This window comes from Peromyscus maniculatus, chromosome 19, assembly GCF_049852395.1.
Source record: "Peromyscus maniculatus bairdii isolate BWxNUB_F1_BW_parent chromosome 19, HU_Pman_BW_mat_3.1, whole genome shotgun sequence".
Taxonomy (NCBI): domain Eukaryota; kingdom Metazoa; phylum Chordata; class Mammalia; order Rodentia; family Cricetidae; genus Peromyscus; species Peromyscus maniculatus.
In genome coordinates this window covers 265,188-287,623 of record NC_134870.1, presented here as the reverse complement: position 1 = coordinate 287,623, position 22,436 = coordinate 265,188, and the positions used below count along the sequence as shown (strand labels likewise).

At 42.0% G+C, this 22,436-nt stretch overlaps 1 long non-coding RNA gene across 9 annotated transcripts in view; it reads left to right on the top strand.

The window, feature by feature from the left end:
- The window catches only part of LOC121823979 (uncharacterized), a 65,547-nt gene extending 43,916 nt beyond the window's left edge, over positions 1-21,631 (top strand). For 3 of the 9 annotated variants that reach the window (XR_013045947.1, XR_013045945.1, XR_013045944.1), the window contains 2 exons: positions 3,002-3,184; positions 13,319-14,639. This is a non-coding gene — a long non-coding RNA (uncharacterized LOC121823979). Of the gene's footprint in view, positions 1-3,001; positions 3,185-13,318; positions 14,690-15,542; positions 15,688-21,519 lie in introns of those variants that run through there. The other 6 variants (XR_013045946.1, XR_006065659.2, XR_006065664.2 and 3 more) reach the window with 6 other exon arrangements.
- Positions 21,632-22,436: the final 805 nt, after the last annotated feature.

Below are 22,436 nucleotides of genomic sequence, written 5' to 3'. Positions count from 1 at the left end.
GTTTTGGTACAGGCCTCTTTTAGGTCAGGGTTTGGCCCAGGTATACTTTTCTTCTTAGAATTAGTCCCTGGCCTCTCTGAGTGAGGGAGAGCCATTGTTATTTAAGCTTTATTCCTGGTCTTCATCCTCACGCCTTGGAATACTTCTCTTCTTGATATTTTTGGTTTAATGGTTAATTCTGGTCAATTTTCACTTGAGGTGCTTATCATAGGCTTTTTCAGGGACAATGTTGGCCTGAGTTACTTTCAGTGTATGGATATATCCAGGCAGTTTTTATGTTAAAGATAAACCTGGTTACATTGATATTCTGGGACTATCTGGTACCCATTTCTCTTTTTGATTGAAGCAGTGGATACTTTTGAGTTCAGGTTTGTCTGAAGCTACTTTGTAATTTGTAATTAGCCTTGGACTATGTTCAGCCTTTCTGAAAAAAATAACATGTGGATACTGATAGAGGACAATATTTATTGCCCTTTTTGTTTAAAAAATTTTTCTTTAAAATTCATTTTACATATTAACCATAGGTCTCTTTCTCATCCCTCCTCCCACTCCCCACTAGCCTCCTGACCCAACCTCCACCCCCTCCTCCAAAATGGTAAGGCCTCTAAATGGGGAGTCAGCAAAGTCTGGTACATTCAGTTGAGGCAGGACCTAGCCCCTGTCCCCTGCATTAAGACTGAGCAAGGAGTCCCATCATAGGTAATGGTCTCCAGAGTTCCAGCTCATGCACTAGGAATAGATCCTGATCCCACTGCCAAGGGCCCCTCAAACAGACCAAGCTACATAACTGTCTCCTATATGCAGAGGGCCTAGTCTGGTCCTATGCAGGTTCCACAGCTGTCAGTCTAAAGTTCGTGAGTTCCTAGGAGCTTGGTTCTGTTGTCTCTGTAGATTTCCCCATCATGATATTGACTGCTCTTGCCCATACAATCCCACTTCCCTCTCTTTGACTGAACTTCCAGAGCTTGTCCCCAGATTAGACTACTACTAATAGTGGAGAGGGTGCTTAAACTGGCCTACCCCAGTAATCAGATTGGTGAATAACCTAACTGCCATCATAGAACTTTCATCTAGTAACCAATGGAAACAGATGGAGAGATCCACAGCCCTTCTCTTATATCTCAAGTATGCTCTGAGGAACACTGGCCTTTTCCAAGGGAAATGTACACAGACACCAACACACACAACACAGAGTCCAGATGAATACACATTACACAAATAGAAAGTGAAGTAGGTAGGAGAGAAAGGTGCTTGGGAGAGTCTTCCCTGTTGCATTGGTGACTATGCCCATGGTAAAGAGGCACCATGAGCTCACATGGAAAATTGTTGCTTCTGAGTAGAGATTACCAAATAGAGTCACAACAGGGTCCCATGATGCCTTTCCTTCCTTCTGTGGTCTGCTTCCATGAAAGAATATCACAAGCAGTTAATATAACAGCAGAGGCTGGTCCTCCATTGATCTAGAGGCTGGCTTGATAAGGCAAATGAGGGTTGTATAGATCTTCACAGGGCCTCTTCTGCAATGTGGGCATGGTGTCCTCTTCTGTGTGTCATTTATGGCATGCACTATCAGGGTGTTCCTTGGTTCTTGCTATTGAAACTCTTCTCAAGGTGTCATTTGTCTTCTACCTTGAAAACCCCTGGAACACTGAACTGTGCCTTTGTGACCCCTTTCAATAAAGTTCCCTGTCATGTCAACTCACTGATGTGAGATCAGGTCTTCCCACAAAGAATGTCAGCACTGACTTATCAGAAATTGATTCCTGCTCACTTTATTCTGGTTCTGAATCGTAGCCCACTTTAATAGAGTGAGCTGCCAACCAGTCAAAGGCACATACATAACCATGACATTGATTCCTTATGTAGTGTCACAGAGGTCAGTCCTCTCACTCTGCTCAGGGAAGCACAAAGGTGATCAAGCTATGCAGAAGTCTTTGGATTGGTAATTAGGGAAGGTACCTGAAGGCTTCAGTTATCATCATTGCTTGGGGACAACTTACAATTCAATCATCCTGTCCTACTACAGAACTTCAATGCTGAAAAGAGGAAGGTCATTGGGGATGGGGCAGACTCAGGCCATATGTACACAGTTGAAATACTGGTCCTGAGACTCACCTTATCATCAAGATTCTCTTATGAGGCTTGTATTGTGCCATCTGCAGTACCTGGGGCTTGGGGAAGAGAGCTTTTTGAAATTTTGCCCTTCAGCCTGTCACTTTACCATCATTAAATACAAACTTGAAGTGGGATTGACCAGAAATCAGAAAGCCATGAGGCTTTCCCTACCTCCTCTCATCATGGTAGTTGATGACTTCTGAGGCTGTCATTCACTGAATAGCAGTGTAACAGCAGTTTATCCTGTCCCATTTTAGAAAGTGGAGTCCTGGGACAGGTGTTGACTCTGCCTCAGCTGTTGTCACCCTTTCTAACAAATGTAAGTGGAGATTAGTAGTAGAAAATAATGGACATATCCCACTTTGAGCATACCCATTCCCAATCTCCCATTGTCCTTTGCCTCTCTTGTTCCCTGAAAGTTTATCCCTCAAGGTGGGCCTCAGATTTCCAGCAATCTTTCTAACTCAGCCTCCTTAGTGTTGGGTTTCCTTTTTATTCTTTTTTTTTTTTTTTACTATGGATGCTTTTTTCTTGCCCTAACATGACATTTGAAGGATAGTGGGAAGGAAACATCTTAGAGATCTGAGGAGTTAGTCAAGGTATTCCTTTCCTCTATGCAAGATCTTGGTGTGGATGAAAATCCACACTTAAGAATTGTGGCATGCAAAAAGAAAAAAAACAAAACTGAATTAACATGTCTTTGTACTGGTTTTCAACCAATAAAATCTCAGTTATAACAGAAAAACTGTGGGGAAATTCTTCCTGTTATTTCCAGATGAAGTATAAGCATTGTGCTACCCTCAAAGTCAAACAGGATTTAGGGAAGGTAGCCTCAATTAAACCAGCTTTCTAATCACAGAGCTTAAAATACTTTTCCTGTCTACAGCAGCAGAATCTGGAAGAAGAGAACTTATAAAGTCACCCGGCAGAGATGATGCTTTGCTGTGCAAGCCTGGATGCCTGTAGTAACAGTTGCAGTAGGAACACCTCACCTGGAAGTCTTCCTGTCAACATTAGTGTACCCTAGGAACCCATACTCTCTTGTTCTTCACCAAGTTCTGGATAGCCAGTAAGTGTATTTAGAATTACTTGGTGGTGGTGATTTACTATAATCTGAAAGTGCAGTGGAAGAGGAAGGAGAAGTTGAAAACTTACATGTGCTTGGTGTCAAACATTATCTTAGGAACTTAACCTGTGACATAGATTGTAGACATCCATCTAAGAAAGATCTTGGTATCTTAGACAACATCAGTGCTCTATAAGCATGGAAGTTCCATGCATAGAATGAAGCATGAACAAGCATGCCCCACCCCACTGTAATAGTGCCATTGGCCCATCATAAAGGATGAGAGCACCATCATTGTTGTGCCACAATACACACATGCTTATTCCCACACAATACACATATCCATGTGCCCATATTCATACATTTAAAATCATGTATGTGTCTACACATATGCATGCACATACACATATATACACATAGAAATACATTTTGAAATTAAATTAGATGTACAATAAATTAGCATAACAGGAAATTAAAAAGAAACCTTTGTGGGGTTGGTATGCATGTATATGGTATGCATGTTGTGTGCATATCTATGAGTATAGTTATGTGCATGTTTTTATAAGTATCTATATGGTATACATAATGTATACAAACATAACTGCATATACATGTGTATATATAAATATAAAAATAAATTGAAATCTTAACTTCCAGACACCAACCAAGGAGGCAGCAGAACTTTCCAAGTAGAGTGGCCAGCTTGCGGTGTTAGCTCTTTTCTGCCTACAACTCTGAGTGCCTGTTATGTGTTTTGAAATGTGGTGATATTTTATTTGTGCTGAAATGTGGTGATATTTTATTTGTATGTTAATAAATAAAGTTTGCCTGGAGACCAGAGGAAATAGCAAGCCATTAAGTAAACACAAAAGTCAGGCAGTGGTAGCACACGCCCTTAACCCAATCATTTGGCAGGCAGGGTCTCTGTGTGTGTTCAAGGCCCCACTTGGAATAGAGCCAAGCTTGGTGACACATGCCTTTAATCCCTGAAGGTCTGTATAGACAGGCAGTAACAAGGAAGTGAGGTAGCTGGGCTAAGAGCCAATGAGAGGTCAGAACAGCAAAGCAATAAAGGCGTGAGTAGACAGGAAGTAGCTCACTTTTGGTAGCTGCAGAGCTGGAGAGGAAAGGTTGGTTGCTATCACTATTTCCCTGATCACTAAGGCTTTCACCCCTATATTTGGCCCCATGTTTTTAATTTAATAAGACCATTTAGAAATTCATCTACATTGAAAGTCATTATTTTTTAATTTACAACAGAGACATTGCATTTGCCTTATTAGAAAATATGTAAAATTTGACTCAAAAAGAAGAAATATGAGAAATAATTTTTGCTTTCAGCATTTAGAGATAAATATCAAAACTTTCTTCAAGTCTTTTTTCTATACATGCATATTGTTTCAGTAGTTTAATATTAATCCTATTTTTAAATCTTTGAGTCTTCAATATATATGTCATGCGTTATCATTCTCCAGGATTGCAGTGGCCACTACTGTCTCTGTTTAAAACATCTTCTAGTTGCCTAGAAGTAGAGTTGTTAATTTCTTCATGTATTAGTGTTTTGGTGTAGACTTAGGAAACATTTATTACACTAGGCTTTGAAGACACAGAGGTAACTAGAGTGAGTAGCATGGGAAGGAGATGGCTTGGGTGGGCTGACTGCATGTGCTAGGAAAGTTCTAGTTAAATGGGTGAAAGGTCATGTCTGAAGTAATAGGAGAGAAAAAGGCAGAACACAAAGAGAAAGGTATTTCTGACCCTGCATGCTGCTACTCAGGGCAGAACAACAGATCAGCTCCTACCTACTGCATAACACATGGCTGTTCCAGATTTCCACTTAGCAAGGTGAATTAATTGACCTTGGGCTTGCTCTTCAGTGATGTCTGTGTAGATGATACAGATCTGAAAGTATTTGTAACAAATACAGCTAAATGTGCAAACCCTTACAAGGGTTTCTGCATCTGAGCTGGTTTATACCAGAGATCCATGCCCAAAGGGTGGTCCAAAAGTAAAATTCTCTTTTGAGTCCATTGTTCTCTGCAATTATGTTGGATATCTACTGTCTTAGTTAGGGTTTCTATTGCTGTGAAGGAACACCATGACCACAGATAATAATTATAAAAGAAAAACTTTAATGGGGTGGCTTACAGTTTTGAAGGTTTAGTCTATTATGATCATAGCAGGACATGGAGGCATGCAGGCAGACATGGTGCTAGAGAAGGAGAAGAAAGTGGAGAAGCTACATTTTGATCCCACAGGCAACAAAAAGTGCTCTGAGACACTAGGCATGACTTGAGCATAAGAGACCTCAAAGCCCACCCCCTCAGTGATATACATCCTCCAACAAGGCCACACTTATTCCAACAATGCCACACTTCCTAATAATGCCATTCCCTATAAGCTTATGGGGGCCAATTACATTCAAATTACCATACCTCCAAGATATCCTTAGAAGGCAGAATAAAACAGTTTTATGATGGTTCTAATAGAATACATTTTTGAAGAGAAGAACACTTTTTTTTTTAAAGGAGAGTCTTATTATTTGGTTCTCAAATAAGAGTTTTACAAGAAAAGTAGTAAATAGAGGAGGAAAAGTACATTTTCCTTCTACCCATTCTTAGGTTTCTTGTTGGGGACTCTACAATAAAGCAGAGATTTTCAAGAGAAAAGCATGAGGAATTACTTACAAGCTTTTACAACCCGAGTCTTTCTAAGGAAGGGAAGCCCCAACAAGTGCTTAGATCTGAAAATTTTTTCAAGATTCTTTTAATCCAGAATAAATTTTCATTACATAAAATATCCTTTACTTAAGAAGAACTCCTTAAATGTGCATATTTTCATATAATATTAAGTGAATATGCTAATTTATAATTTAAAAAGTCAGATATTTTACATATACATTAATGGCAACTTTTTGGACTTCACTTAATCAGTATCAAATTACTTAATCATAAAAGAATATAATATTGAGGCCCAGCCACAGAGTGGTGGAGGGAGATGAGAGAAGACAAATCCAACATTGTTGGCTGCCATCCATCCCCACCTCACTGTCCTTTGCCCTGGGGAGCTTCTAACCCTGAATCCTGTACACCCAGCCAGGCACTAGGCTCATGTTGGGAGGTGCTGGTTAGACTCAACTTATGAACTTCAGTGAGCTTCCAACTATCAGGGGGAAGGATGGAAGGAGGCATCCCTTACTCAAACTGTTTGATATATATGAAGGTTAAGGGCAGCTGTTACCCTTGTACATGCCTTCAGGGTCTTAGAAAAGTTGTCATTGCCCAGTGTATGCCACCCCTAGCCAGCCTTCCAAGCCTGAAAGCCAAGAAAAAGTCGATGACACCAGCATCTCACTAGTGCCTAAAGCAAGCAAACAGGAGTAGTAAGTCCATCCCTAAGAGTTCTGATGCCTCCACCAAATGGCAGTCACCACAAGCTTCACAAAGTCCTGCTTCCAACTGTTGCAAATGACATCCAGCAGTCCCAGAACACCCCTTAGTTTAAAAGTGGGGTAACATCCCAGGCACAGGTTAGAGTTCTAATGGAAATGGAGGAAGGGCATTAAGCCTGCTGTGGTGATTATCTCAAGAGGAATTATTGACCCTACAGGCAGCTAAAGACCAGAACAAGGCTTCCAAAGAAAGGGAATCTTCCAAACACTCATCTGGGCCCAAATCAAGCCTCTGTCTCCAAATTCTTCAACTTGTAGGAACAGAGGTGCACATGGCCCTGAAGAACTGATGGGCCCTTACTCTAGACTTCATTATGGTCCTGATTCTTGAGGTGGGCTACAGTCTTCATGTCCAATACAGTTTCTTCCCTACCACACAATGATGCCTTTATGTATCCCTCATATTTCCCAATACCCCCATCCTTCCCACCTCAGGGACCTTCTCTGATACTCGACTCCTGGTGAGCCTAACATTTCACCCATGTGGCAGGCCTCTTGGGCTCAGGGCCAGTTTTGTGCCTTTTAAAACATGTGGTAGACCTGAGATTTTTATATTAGAGTTGATGGAAAATGAAATGTTGTGAAATGTGTGTCAAAATGAAAGCAATATGAGTCAAGCAGATGAATGGCAAATAGTGAGGGCTTTTGGATCATGTCCTTTGTGTGACTTCATCAATCTTCAGATATGAGGTTGCACCTTTCCTCTATGGAGGACATGTGGTGCTTCTGATCAGCTTCAAAAAATGGTCAGGATTCCCTTCTAGGTTTTATGAGCAGCTTCAGGGGAAGATCTGAGTCCTTCCTCACATTCATTCTTCCACTCATAACTTCCTGTGTCTAGGCCCATGTTTTGAGACAGCATATTCTGAGTACCATCAAGTATGAAATAGCCAAGGTCTGGGTATAATTAATGACTGTGTTCATATTTGATCCTGAAATGCAACATTTAAACATGAACCTCAGTATACCATGTTCTGTGCATGTCGTTTTGCATCATCTTTTCAGTAATTCTTGTTTTAAAAGTATCTAGAGATTGAAATATACAAGGTAATTCATCTAACTGAAATGTTTTTCACTAATTCTTTGAGACTTTAGTATTCTAAAAAGTGCAGTAACCATGAAGGTTATTTAACTTTTGAAGTTCCTTGGAAATTTTGACCCTTGTAAGACTGTTATATTTGGATAAGTATGTGATGACTACTGCAACTAGTTAAATGCTAAAACCTGAACTGTCCACAGGGGCATGCAGAACACTAATGACCAATAGCCTTAGACCAGAGAAGTGCATGGGGCACATAGGACAGACTCTTAAAGGCACAATGCCAAGAAGGAACATGCCATTTCAATGACTCACCCTGGAACCTTCCTTGGTGCTTTTTCACTGGTGGTTTCCAGTGAACTCATTTACCTGCATGGCAGTGTAACTTCCCTTTTTGCCTTTTCCCATATATTACTATGGGCAATCAGTTTTTTCAAACTAGACACACAGCAACCCTTCCATCAAGAATTCTTATCCCTAGGGTGAGCTTTTATTAAGAGCATCATTCATTTGAAACAAAATTTTGCTCAAATTTTCACAATGCACTTTAATGTACAATATTATCTGAGTTTCAGAACCACAAGAAAACCCTCTAAGGCAGAAAGCCACAAGTTGATCATGAAAAGTATCAGGGAAGGGCCACTGAGATGGCTAAGTGGGTAGAAGGAAAGAGCTGACTCCTAATTTGTCCCTTAGCCTCCATATGAATGGAATGATGGAATGGCATGACATGTATTGTATGTTCATTGTCTCTCTCTAATATATACATATGTATAATATTTATAAATATATACTATTTATACAGATATATTTCCCCTTCTCTCTGAATAAATAAATATATATTATTTTAAATACCCATCAGTAGATTTCCATACACTCATCATATAAAATAATTACTGTTTAAAATAATGAAAAAAAAACACATGTAGCTCACAGCTGTCTGTAACTTCAGTTCCAGAGGAGTTGATACTCTCACTCAGGCATACATAAAGGCAGAACACCAATGCACATAAAATAATAACTAAATTTTTGTAGAAGCCAGTGAGGTCAGGAGCACTACCAGAGATTCCACAGAACTAACTAACCTAGGCTCATAGTGGCTCATAGAGACTGAACCACCAACCAGGAAGCATGCATGGGACAAGGACTTCTGCATATATGTTACAGTTGAGTAACTTGGTCTCCTTGTAGAACTCCTAACAGTGAGAACAGGACCTGTTTCTATTGCCTGCTTTTGGGAACCATTCCTCCTACTAAATTGCTGTAATAGAAGAGGACATGCCTAGTCTCATCACAATTTGATACAACTTGGCTGGCAGATATCCATAGGAGGCCTGCCCATTTCTGAAGAGAAAAGAGAGGAGGAGGAATGGATGGGGAGCAGGAAAAGGGGGAGTGGGGGAGGGACTTAGAGGAGAGGAGGGAGGGGAAATTTTGTTTGTGATGTAAAACCAAAAATACCTACCTACCTACCTACCTACCTACCTACCTACCTAACTAACTAACTAAATAAATAAATAAAGACAAATTCATGCCAAAAGAAAGGAGAACTTGATGGTTATCATATTTAAATTTGAGATTTTAAAAGAATGTCCCTCAAGGGACATTGCTACTTATTCTAACTTTATAATGTGTTTGCAGTTGTACACAGATAGGTAAATCATGTTAGGCATAATTTTGAGCTAGTCTAATATATAATGTGTTTGCCTTGTACTTGGAATAGTTATATCATGTTTAGGTGTTAATATGACTTGGTTACTGTTTTATATTTGGAAATTAATCATGACATAAAAAGATACAATTGTGTGTCAAGTTGACATGGAGTGCAGTTGTGATGACTATTTTTGTTTGTAAAGTTGTTTACATCTGGAATTAACTAAAACCTAAAATGGAGGGGCACATCTGTGGAGAATTTTTGATTAATTTGAAGAAGGAAGATCCATATGTAATCCAGATCTTTGTAGTACGAAGACATTCCTTTAATCTGGATATTGATAGGGAAAGACACACCTTTAACTCAGATGTTTTGAGGTGAAAAACCCCACCTTTAATCTCAGCCATGCTTTGTGCTGGAAGCCTATATAAAGAAATCAAGAAGGGAGCTTTTGCTGTTTAGCTGCTTGCTTTCACCTTGATAGCAAATCTTTCCTTCACTGGCATTGGAGCCAGCTTCTTTGGGATTCCAGACTATATTACAGATGGGCTGAGACATCCAGCCTAGTGGACTGAGAAACTACTGGATTCTTGGACTTTGCCATCATAGCCACCCAATGCTGAATTAGCTGTACCCTAGCCTCTAAGTCATTAAAAATACCCTTCAATACCCTTTCTGTATATATAGAAATTCATTCTATAAGTTCTGTTACCCCATAGAACCCTGACCAATAAACCAGACATGTATAGAAGAACATTTAGAGTAGTTTGAGCCTCAGAATAGCCTTACTCAGTTACAAATTCTAGATGGTCACATTCCCTTAACCTGTTTTTCTTAGGTGATGCTTTGATGCTGGCCTACTTGGTTTCTATAGCTTCTGGCCAAGAAAATAAAATAACAAAAGTCTGAAATTTCTCAAATGGAACACACAGTAATACAATTACATGAGTAATTACATGAGGTAGGGAGGTTCTAGCTTAAGTGAGGAATGAAAAACCAAAATGCCTCTGTAGGAATTGGATGTACATGGTGGCAAAACACCCATAAGTATAAAGAAAAGCACCACAAAATATTCCAACATGTCTTACAGGAAATTATCTCTGCTGTTCAGTTATCACTCATGTTATATTTCAAGAAATCTAGAGGCAGATTGATTTTCATTTCCTGATTTCTTTTATATACCTTTAATGGATGTTCTCATTTACTGAGAGGCCTGGAGCCTTTAATTTGATCTACATGAGGATTTCATGAACCTGTGTGTCACTGGCAGGTAAATATATGATCTTAAGGATACAATATGTCTAGTTTTTCTATTATATAGTGGGCATCCATGGAGTAGGCAATGCCATCCACATCCAAGGTGCCATCCCCCTGTGTAGCCCTGAGACCCATTGCTGGGAAATCATTGTACAGCCCAAGCTGCCTAGAAATTGCTGAGATACATCCATGCCTGTGAGTTCTGGATTTATAGGAGTGTAACACCTCACCTGACTAAAGAAGAGTCTTAAGAGTGAAAAGTTGGAAATTGTTTTTTTTATTCATAAAAATATATTCATTTTACTAAATGGGGGCTTTAAAAATAGCAGTCGCCGGGCGGTGGTGGCATATGCCTTTAATCCCAGCACTTGGGAAGCAGAGGCAGGTGGATCTCTGTGAGTTCGAGGCCAGCCTGGGCTACCAAGTGAGTTCCAGGAAAGGCGCAAAGCTACACAGAGAAACCCTGTCTCGAAAAACCAAAAAAAAAAAAAAAAATAGCAGTGTATAGCCTTAGCAAACTATTAAAACAAGAATAAAAGAAATAATAAAAATCAACAAAACCTTAAACCAAAATGAAGAAAACCAAAAAACCAAAGCAGAAATATCCCAAGATATAAACAAAAAACAAACAAACAAACAAAACCAAAATTAAACAAATTTCAGAGTTTATTTTGGAATTTCATTATGGAAGAGCAAATGAGGTGAGTGTAAGCATTCTGCATATGCGCAGCTTGGGGTCTTGTCTGTTGCCTTATTACACCATCAATGAGTGACTGTGTCCCAGCCTAAAAGCCGGATGTGCAACCCCACACTCTGTCTGCTTCTCTCTGAGCCCCTCTATCTGTTTCTTCTCTGCCAGGCCTGTTCTCTCTCTCTCTCTCTCTCTCTCTCTCTCTCTCTCTCTCTCTCTCTCTCTCTCTCTCTCTCTCTCTCCCTCTCTCTCTCTCCTCCTAATAAAGCTCTAAAAGGCACCACTGGGTTCTGTCATAACTGTGACCTTTGGCCACCAGTGCTGACACCTTTCATTGGTGCCGTACTCTATACCAAGGGCTTGCGACCCTGCTCACCACTCGTGTGACCTCCGTCACCACCTTCTTCCAGTGAGATCACATGTGCGTCTCCTGCCCTTGAGCCTCCACTTCTGCCAAGGCTTCCAGCCGCTGGACCCACACACCACTCTCACCACTAACACCATGTTTCTCTACCACATGTGAGTCCTCCACCCTCTGGAGGCTGCAGCTGCAGCCTTTGTGACTGACCCCCTGGGGGGTGGTCCTCAGGCTGTGCTGGCAATGACACATTTTCACTCCTGACCAAGGAGGTCAATGTTGTCTTGGTCCAATGGGTGGTCCACATGTGGGGTACACCCCAGCCCCTAGCTCTCCTTTGATGAAGTGGGGGCCAACTTGAGCTGATTCATAGATCTTTCTCCTTGCCTCAGGGATGCCTGGGATTGGAGTCTGATCCCAGTTTGTTATTTTAATTTTTTATTTTTCTTTTGGCTGTAGTCATGGGACAAAGGGGACAAAATCTGTGACCACATAACAGCTTTGCAGGAACTTCTGCAAGTGAATGGGCAAATAAAAAAAGTTACCATATCTCCAAGCTTTCTGCTAAAGCTCTGAACCCTTCTCCCTCCCCATTTCTGATGTTTTCTTTTTCTCTGCCACATGCAACCATTTCTGTCTGTCTGCCTTCTGCCTTCTGCTCTCTGGCAGTGGGAGGGCTCTCTACTGTTGTGTGGTTGGGTTCACTTCGCCTCACCTTAACTCCTTAATGAGTGGGCAGGCTCTGTACTGTTGTGGGCCACTTCTGCTGACCCTCACTTTAACTCACCTTAACTCCTCCCACTCATTCTCAAGCTGCTGTGAGAGGCACAAATGGATCTGGAAGTGGGCTAAGATTCATACAAATAAGTTTACAGCAATCAAGATGGCTTGTAATTCAGAGATCAGTTTATAGTCTGCCTCCTGGCAGATCTTCCAAAAAGCTGTCCTTAAGCCAGCAATCATCAAGGAAAAAAAATTCAAGACACAAAGTAAAACCCGTCTCTTGTTCTCCAGACCTCCCTGACTAAAACTTAAGCATCTGGAGAGCAAGGCTCCTGACCCCACAGGCAAAAGTGTAATCTGTGGCATTCAAGGTGTGTCAGGGAAGAGATAAAAGCCCCAAAACACAATTGCCAAGTGCTGGTACTTGCTGACTCCCGAAATGCTGTTGGGTCCCTGTTCAAAGTGTGGAAAAAGGCCATGGGCTAGCGAGTGCCCTGCCAGACCATCAATAGCCTTGTTGAAAGTGCTGCCTAGAAAGATAACTGGTCAGCTTACTGCCCCCAGGCACCAAGATGCATGGGAACATCAAGCTAAGACCTCTAGCAGACATAGGCTTGGTTACAGGCATGCAGGGAACCCAGAATGCAGTAGGGAAGCGATCCATTTCTTTCTTTCTGGACACTAGAGCCACTGACCCAGTTCTGGGAGTTTGGAGATGTTACCTCTCCTCGTTTCCCTATTGTTGGGGTAGGGAGGACAGCCTTACCCACCTCACCAGATTTAATTGCACTTTCGGGGTTACTTAAGGGCAAAGGTTTCCAGAAAAGATAGGAGCTTCCATATGCCTCACTCCAGACCTACCTGCCTGCGTTTCTCACGTGCACACAGATAGGGCCCCAATCTTTGCCTTGTCCCTAATTAAAAAAAATAAGTTCTCATGCACCGCAAACTTTTCTCTTCCCAGTTCCCTGTTCTAACTCACTTTTCAGCTAATGGTACAGGATCACCTCAGAACTGAAGTCCAGAGATCACCAAGTAAGAAACTGTAACAGTGAAAAGGTATTTACACCCCCAGAGGCAAAAGTGTCTGGGCTCTACAAAAATAGGCTTTAATCTGGGCTCTACAAAAACAGACTTTAATATAAACATCTATTATTGTGAAATGCTTTTAACAACCTGTCTCCTGGATGCCAAACTAGTAAAGGAAATAGGTGCCTTAAAATAATCTCTCTCTGATAAATCTTAACATGTTCCAATCTCTCTGTCTCTCCCATTAACACTAGCCAATATAGGTAGAGTACTAAACACCACATATGGTCACTAATCTTCTAATGGCTGCTTCTTAACATGTTCAAAACTTTTCCCAAGCTCCAGAAACCAGCTTAAATCCATCTGGACAGATCAGACCTACTTCAGGCTTTTCTTGTCTCACCAGCATCCTGTCAGATATAAAAGCAGTCAGAGTGCCAAGCCAAGAAAGATGCATAGCTCCAGGATGGACAGCCCATCATCCAACAACACCTATCTACTTCAGAAGACCTCCCCTTCCCTATTCCACTCAAGATCCAACCAATGCCCTCCAAGTCATCTGGAAGCAGTTTTTCCTGGGAGAAACAACACCCCTATTTCTATTTGCTTCCTTTTTTAAAATAATAAGCAAAGTCTGGAATGTAAGGATTCTATATATGCACAGCTTGGGGTCTTGTCTGGCACCTTATTATGCCATTCCCAGGTGACTACATCCCTGCCTAAAAGTTGGACGTGCATCCCCATGTTCTCTCTCTGCATCTCTCTCAGTCTCTCTCTTTCTCTGCACCCCTCTATCTGTGTTTCTTCTCTGCCAGCGCCCCCCTCTCCTAATAAAGCTCTAAAAGGTACCACTGGGTTCTTTCGTGACTGTGACCTTTCCATGCAGTAACCAGAGCCAGCCACCAGTGCCAGTACCCTTTCAGTGAGGAACTGGTTTATTCTCTGGAGTGAATTATCTTCAGCAACACTGGCACATGACATGGCATCAGCTTTAGCACTGCATTGGAGGAAATCTTATGCTATGGGTGTGGTCCATTTGGATGGTTGTGTGACATTAACACATATGCCACATATGGAGTCAGCTTGCTAAAGCCCTTGACAGTAAGCTGACAAAATAACTCTTGCTCACCCACATATCCTCCTCCATGTTATTTTATCCCTCACTGGGGCCACTTTCTGATGGATGTCAGGGTTCTGAGTAATTCATGTTGTGTTCTCTATATCTCAAACTTATTTCTGATACAATCTTTTCTCTGGAATAGTGAGCCAATAGATGTGGATCAGACTGGAGCTGGATCGCCTGATGGTAGGTGAATACTTGCCTCACTAGTAAGTTCGCAGCTGCAAGGAGGTAGCATTTTATGAGGAGGCCTTGATCCTGGAGTGTAGAATGTCATGCCTTCAAGGTGTCTCTAGCTTCTTCCAGCCTTCTCAGTTCTCTTAAGAGGTGCTGTGAGAAAAAAAATTAGTAAAAGAAATCAGATTTAGAAACAGTCTTGCTGTGCCACTGGCAAGAAAAGTCAGGGCCTATTAGTCCCTTAACAAAAGTTAAGGAAGAAAACCCACCCCATGAATACCCTGGCTGCTGGGGATGGGGCTAAATGGTGGCTCAATTGTCTGGGACATAGTGTTTCTGCTTCAGTAGCTCCATCTGCAGGAGGCTCTCATTCTGGGCTATGGTCTGTTCCAGTTCCTCCTGGGGGTTTTCAAACCTAGGGGAGGAAGGAAGCTGGGTCACAGGCCTGGTCATGTCAGCTTTTGAGCCCCCACAAGCTTTACTCAGCTAGACAGTCCAGCATTATCTTTCAGTTGAGCTCATTCCCTAGTTCCCCAAGGGAAAAGGGTCAGAGAGCACCCAGGCAGGATTTTTTCTCAACTTTTAAAAACTGCTAGAAGATGAACTGGAAAATACACACTGTGGTGGACTAGAAAAAAACAGCATTATTTCTCCAACAATCCAAAGACATTACTTTGGAGATATGACTGAATAATGCCCTACTAATTTTAAAATGTTTAAATGCTAATGAAGCAGGAACAAAATTGAGTTATGGAAAGAATTGCTGAATTAAGTCAAGCCCATGTATTATAAATATTTTAGGATCAAAATAGTCCAAGGAAAGTGTTAAGTTAGGGCCAAAGTTATGCTTACATTTCCACAGGAGACCTTTGCAACAACTAATCCTTCCAACCTGGGCACAGCTTAAGAGTTTGTGTAACAAAGAAGAGATGATACTTCACATGACTCACAAGCTTCTGAATGCCACAAACTTATTTCTTGCTATGCTTTCCATGGTGACAGTGCAGGTAAAAAGGATGGATCATAATTATTGGGCTTATATCCCCAATGCTCCAATTAATATAGCAGTAAGTTGGGGAGATAGAAATATTCCTGTAATGGTTAATGAATCTTGTTGGCTACCTAGTCCTTATGACAGCTGAGGTCCTGCTCAGCCCATGGAAGAGGGTAAAGTGATTGACAATTACACTATTGGAGTACAAGAAATTCCTATTTGCATGGGAAATGGAATTCAATGCCTAAAAATGACCTCTTATCCATAGTCAATACTACCCAAGATTATCATAAGTTTTATATGCTTCATGCATCCAGTTTTAAAGGACAAGAGATTAATGCTACTAATTCCATAAATTTACCATTCTGTGAGATGAAGGTTACCAACAAGAAATCTGACTGGGTATAATGGCAACGGTGTAAGTGTGAGAAACCTTGAGTGCTAATTAATATCTCTAATGGAGACGTCATTGATTGGAGCCCTTATGGCTCACCTCAAGGAAAATATTCTCACTCAGAGTTAAGACAGAAAAGGTATAATATAAATGGAACTGTGGAAATCAGTGCTTCTATTAATTAACCTATTCAGTGGCATGGAGTTGGAATGGCAAGTCCTCTCCTACAATTTAGCAATTCAATTCAGACTAACTTGTGGAAATTAGTAAGTGCCTTCCACCCTCTTAAGGCATGAGAAGGAAAATTAAACATTAAAGATAAGTATACTCTGTCTTTTAGATTAAATCAAAGCAATCCTATTATGGCATGTGTACCATTACCTTAGTTGCTATTAAAGGGGCCTGTACAATGACTCTCAAATAATTACAACATCACTTGTGAATAGTGTACCTTTCATACCTGTGTTAGTTCTAGCATGCTTTTAAATTTGACCTTTAAAAGTTTATATGTTCTTAGAGCAAGGCCAGCAATCTGGATATCAGTGAAGTTGTTGAGGCTATGGCAAGACTCTCCTGTGATGATCCTGGTACAGAAGCTCACTAAAAGAATATTGAAAATGGCTAGACTGATGATTGCAGTTATGATGGGGAATCACTGCATTGACAGCTACGATAGCAACCAATGAGTGACACTTTATAAAGAAATCCAAACCACTAGATTATTTTATCTAACAGATACTACAGCCTCATTCAATCCTATGAGTCACTTTAATAGATTTCTTATCCTAACAGGTGTTGCCCTTGTTCTAGCAATAGTAACTTATTTGACTTTAAAATGTGTTTTGGTATACTTGCATAAGATTGTTAGACAAATAGAAAGAAGGCTATATTTGCTGTAAGACAACATAACCTACAAGATAGTTAATTTTTTTTTTTTTTAAATAAAAAGGGGATCTGTGGTGGCATTCCTGCTGAGCTGCACCTGGCCTAACTCCAGAGAGTAGCACCTATCCCTAATCCATCTTTTGTTTACCAGACACCTTTTGTTTCCCTTGTTGTCCTCTATGTGAATCTTGTCTCAGAGTTTCCCAAAGATACAAAGGCCTATACAAAACTTGATTCAGAAAACCCAGAAAACCGTGGTACCTGACAAATCAAGGAATTTTCACTTGGCATTGTAATGTTGGGAGTCCTTTTCAGGTTGTTTTGAGCATTTAGAAATTAACTGGCTAAACTGTGTTGGAGGAAAATAAAATTGGCCTGAAGAAAAGGGAAGGGGCTTCAGTCCTTCGAGGCTGGACCCCCACCCCCTATAGCCGTCAAAGGTAAATACATTCTTAAGATGCCTCTGAATCTTCATTCCATGGACCCACATGAACCCACACACCTGTGTCATGACCACTCAGTTACATCTGAGTCACAGTTCAGGAAAGATATACCTGGCCTTGATTAGATACCAGGTGAATGTGAACAACCTAGAAAATTCTATGCCTGCCCTCTAGTGGAGCCTACACAACACTGCAGAGAAGTCTCAGGTTATTCCTACAGCTCAGAACCCTGCATGGGATTAACTTGTCAACTCCTACTCTGTTGTGACCAGAGTAAGTCTTCTCATGAGAAACTGATGAACACCACGGAAAGCCTGCAATCAGCAGTAGCATGCTGTATGCAAATCTGCTGAAGGGTAGAAACTTATCTCTAAATGTGATGTTCTTGATGGAAAATAAAGTTGCAGGAGGACACACTTTCCTTCACGATTAATGATCCCCCTCCTAGGTTTCTGGTTACCATGGGAATATTTGTGGGGAGATCTAATATAAGAAATGAGATGCTGAGAACAAACTAGAGGTCCCAGAAGGGAAGAAGGGAACACAATCCCCATAAGACCAAGGAGAAAGCATATTGCATGCGCATGCTCATGTGCACGCAATGCGCGCGCGCGCGCACACACACACACACACACACACACACACACTTCTCCTCCTCCCACGTACTCTATTGACTCTAATAGTTCCTTTCCCTTGCCTGCCTCTCAGGTAGACTCAAAAGTCTGGGACACCCAGAACCCTTCTATCACTAGGCACCATCAACCTATTACTATCCTGTTACAGGACCCTACCAGATATGTCACCCAAGCTCAGTACCCTCTCTCACTCCAGAGCCTAAGAGGACTTAAGCCTATCCTAGCATTTCTGACCTTCTCAGGGAAAAGCTGCTCCACCCAACCCCTTCGCCTTTTAATACTCTCATACTTGCTGTTAAAAAGTCCAGTGGAACCTACTGCCTGGTTCATGACCTCTGGTTCATTAATTCTGCAGTGGTCCCCCACCATCCAGTAATGCCTAACCCTTATACTCTCCTGTCCACTGTCCCTTCAGGAACCTCTCACTTCTCAGTTCTAGATCTTAAGGATGCCTTCTTTTCTATTCCTCAGTCTTAAAATATCTTTGCTTTCACCTGGGCTGACCCTGACACTCACTTGTCCACACAGCTGGCCTGGACTGTTCTGCCACAAGGATTCAGGGACAGTCCACACCTATTTGGTCAGGCTCCGGCCTCTGACTTGCTTTCTCTGTCTCTCCTGGGCTCTAAACTAATACAGTATGTAGATGATATTTTACTCTGTAGCCCATCCTTAAAGGTTAGCCAAACTAATACCTCTGCTCTCCTAAATTTCTTATCCAGCTGAGGCTACAGGGTATCCCCTTCTAAAGTTCAGCTGTCCACTCCCCAGGTCACCTATTTGGGTCTAACTATTACTCTAATCAACAAGGCTATTACTGTAGACAGAAAGCATCTAATCTAGCCTCTTGCAGTCCCTTCTACTAAACAAGAGATTCTGTCTTTTCTAGGAATAGCTGGCTTCCTACGGTCTTGGGTTCCATCTTTTTTTCTCCTTGCTCACCTCTTTTACGAGGCAGCTCAGGGCTCTCCAACATGAGCCTCTCCTCCATCCTGTTACTAAACCTTTCCAGAAGCTCCAACAGGCTCTTCTACAGGCCCCAGTGCTTTACCTCCCATACCTAACCCATCCCTTCTCCCTCTATGTAGCAGAGAAGGAGGGATTTGCCCTGGGAACTCTAGGGCATCATCTGGGACCCTCCTTTGCACCTGTAACATATCTGTCGAAGAAGTTAGACCTTACCAGTCAGGGCTGGGCACCTTGCATCTGTGCCTTAGCAGCTGCTGAGCTCCTTATTTGGGAATCAAAGAAGCTAACCTTTGGGTCATCTATAACTGTCTTCTCTCACCATAACTTGTCCCATCTCTTAACTTATAAAGGATTACAAACTTTACCTCCTTCCCATGTTCTTTCTTTCCAGGTGGTATTACTAGAGGATGCCACACTTACTTTCTGGACCTGTCCACCTCTTAATATTTCAAGCCTCCTCCCTCAACCTAATGCTAACTATTTTCCTTCTCATTCCTGCATTGAAACCTTAGAGGAACTGTTACCTCACCCTTCACACATACAGGAGGGCACATTGCCTCAGGCTACTTATGCTTGGTACACAGATGTCAGCTCCTTTTTATACGAAGAGATCCATAAAGTGGGCTATGCCATAGTGTCAGATACTGAGATAATAGAAGCACAGGCATTACCCATACACACCACTAACCAACAGGCTGAGCTGATAGCTCTCACCCGTGCCTTCCAGTTGGCACAGGGACAATCTCTAAATGTTTACACAGATTCCAAATATGCTTTTCATATCTTCCTGTCCCATGCTGCTATTTGGAGGGAGAGTGGCCTTCTCACAGCAAAAGGGGGATCCATACCTAACTCAGGCCAAATAATGGCCATGCTGGAGGCTTCCTACCTCCCTAAGGCTATAGGAATTGTCCACTGCCATTCTCATCAGACCAATAGCTCTATCATCTCTAAGGAAAACAACCGGGTTGACCAGGCAGCCAGGACAGCAGCCCTCCAGGGCCAAGTCTCTCCCCACCCACCACAGGGAATCCATACAGTGCAGCCCACAGCCTCACATGGAACCCCTGGCACTACACAAGTTCTTTCTTATCTATACCAGCTCTTTCACCCTAATAATCTTGCTCTGTCTCAATTTGTAAAAGCCCACCTACAGCCCACCTCTGAGGACTTACAGAACTATTACTGCCTCTTGTGAGATTTGCCAAAGGATAGACCCCAATACCAGGTGCAGAAGTCAACCTTTTCCCACCCACCAGGCTAGAGGTTCCCTTCTGGGGACTGGACTGGCATCTTGATTTTACGCATATGCCCACCATTAGGAAAATTAAATATCTCCTTGTGATGGTGGACTCATTTTCAAATTGAGTGGAGGCATACCTGGTTTCTAATAAGCAGGCTCAGACAGTTGTAGATCTCCTTCTCCAAGAAATTTTTCCTCAGTTTGGGGTTCCTGCTTCCCTTCATTCTGACAATGGTCTGGAGTTCACCTTTCATATTTCTCAGATGCTAGCTAAGGCTCTTAACATTCTTTGGCATTTTCATATCCCATACCATCCTCAATCCTCAGGAAAGGTGGAGCATACCAACCTGTCTTTAAAAACTATTATTACTAAGATGTTACCTCCACTGGGTAAGATTATTGCCTCTAGCTCTTTTCAGGCTCAGGGCTCTTCCTAAAAAGCCTCTTTTAATTTCTCCATTTGAATTAATGTATGGAAGACCAGTTCTAACACCAGGTCTTCTATCCAACCCTTCAACTGTTCCAGAGAGCATTTTAACTCCCCTGCTATGTCACCTAAGGTCTATCCTGTGGAACTTCAAAGACTATTCCTTACCTCAGCCATGTGACAGTCCTTGCCCACCTCCAATCCACATTGGGGATCAGGTTCTTCTTTCCCCTCCAGGCCAGCGCCTTTCACCCCTTTCCTCTAAGTGGCAGTGGCCCTTCAAGGTAATTCTTGTGACTCCTACAGCTGCTAAACTCAAGGACTTTCCCCACTGGGTCCATCTGTCTCATCTAAAACCTTTTATCTCACCTCCATCCCAGAAAAATCTCTCTTCATATACAGTGACACAAATAAGGCCTTGTTCTCTCAAGCTCCAGAGGACATCAGGATCCACTGCCTTGTCACCAATTCCAGAGGAATGTGGTTTCACCCCTTCCTTTCCTAACTAGTGCCACACAGAGCCGGAGGCAAAAGAACCATCAAAAAATATCCAGGCAGTAAGGAAAAAAACAAACAAAAAACCCAGTAATAATCAAAAGGTATTTACACTCCCAGACCCAAAAATGTCTGGGCTCTGTAAAAACAGATTGTAATATAACAGTCTATCATTGTTAAATGCTCAGAAATTGATCACTGGTGTTTCCTGAATGCTAAACTAATGAAGGGAACAGGTGCCTTGAATAAACTACCTTCTAATAAAGCTTGTCTCAGGTAAAAAATTAAGCAGAGTACTAAAACACCACAATAATTTCTCACAACCACTTCTTAACATGTCCAATTTTTTTCCAGGCTCCAGAAACCAGCTTAAATCCACCTGGACAGGCCAGATCTACCTCAGATAAGTGCCAACTCTCCTAGTCTGGGAACACTCCAAAAATTAAAACGATTATTTTCTCTCTAAGCCTTTTCTGTGTCACCAGTATCTTGTCAGACAAAAGGTTCCCAGCCATGACCACGAAGGATGGACAGCTCCAGAGCAACAAATAACAGGACTTCAGAAGCTCCCCTCCCCCTTCCCCTAAGAGCCAATTGACATCCATCAGTCAGCTGGAAGCAGTTTTTGAGAGAAATGATGCCCCATACCCACTCATGCGCCATTTTTTAAAAATAAAACCAGAGTCTGGGATGATAGAAATTCCCAACATGCCCCTGTGGTTGGGCATGGTTGTGCATGCCCTGTGGGACACCTAGTCACTTCTGCCTAGTCATTTCTGGGTCAAAACATCCTGCATGACCCATGACCCTGTGGATCACACATGCCTGGTGGGACACCTAGTCATTTCTGCCCAGTCATTTCCGGGTCTTTTATGACCCAGGACCCCGTGGCTTTATGTGGTTGTGTAAAGCATGCAGCACAACCATGTGATCTATACGCATGCATGGGCACGGCCCAGCCTTTATAAGCCAACACCATGACTCCTTGGCCCCTTTCACACAGTGTCTTTCCACAGGCCTGTACACATCTCTCTCTTCTCTCTCTCTCTCTCTCTCTCTCTCTCTCTCTCTCTCTCTCTCTCTCTCCTCATCTTAACAAAACTCTTGTTAGTGAATTCTGTCATGTTTTGTGACTTTTCCTCACAGGGTAAGAGCTCCAATAAAAACCCAACCATCCTGCTGGGCATGCATGACCATGCCCGACCGTGGGGGTGTGTTGGGAATTTCTATCAGTGGGTCCTCCCTGCTGTATACAAGACTCAGCCAGGCTT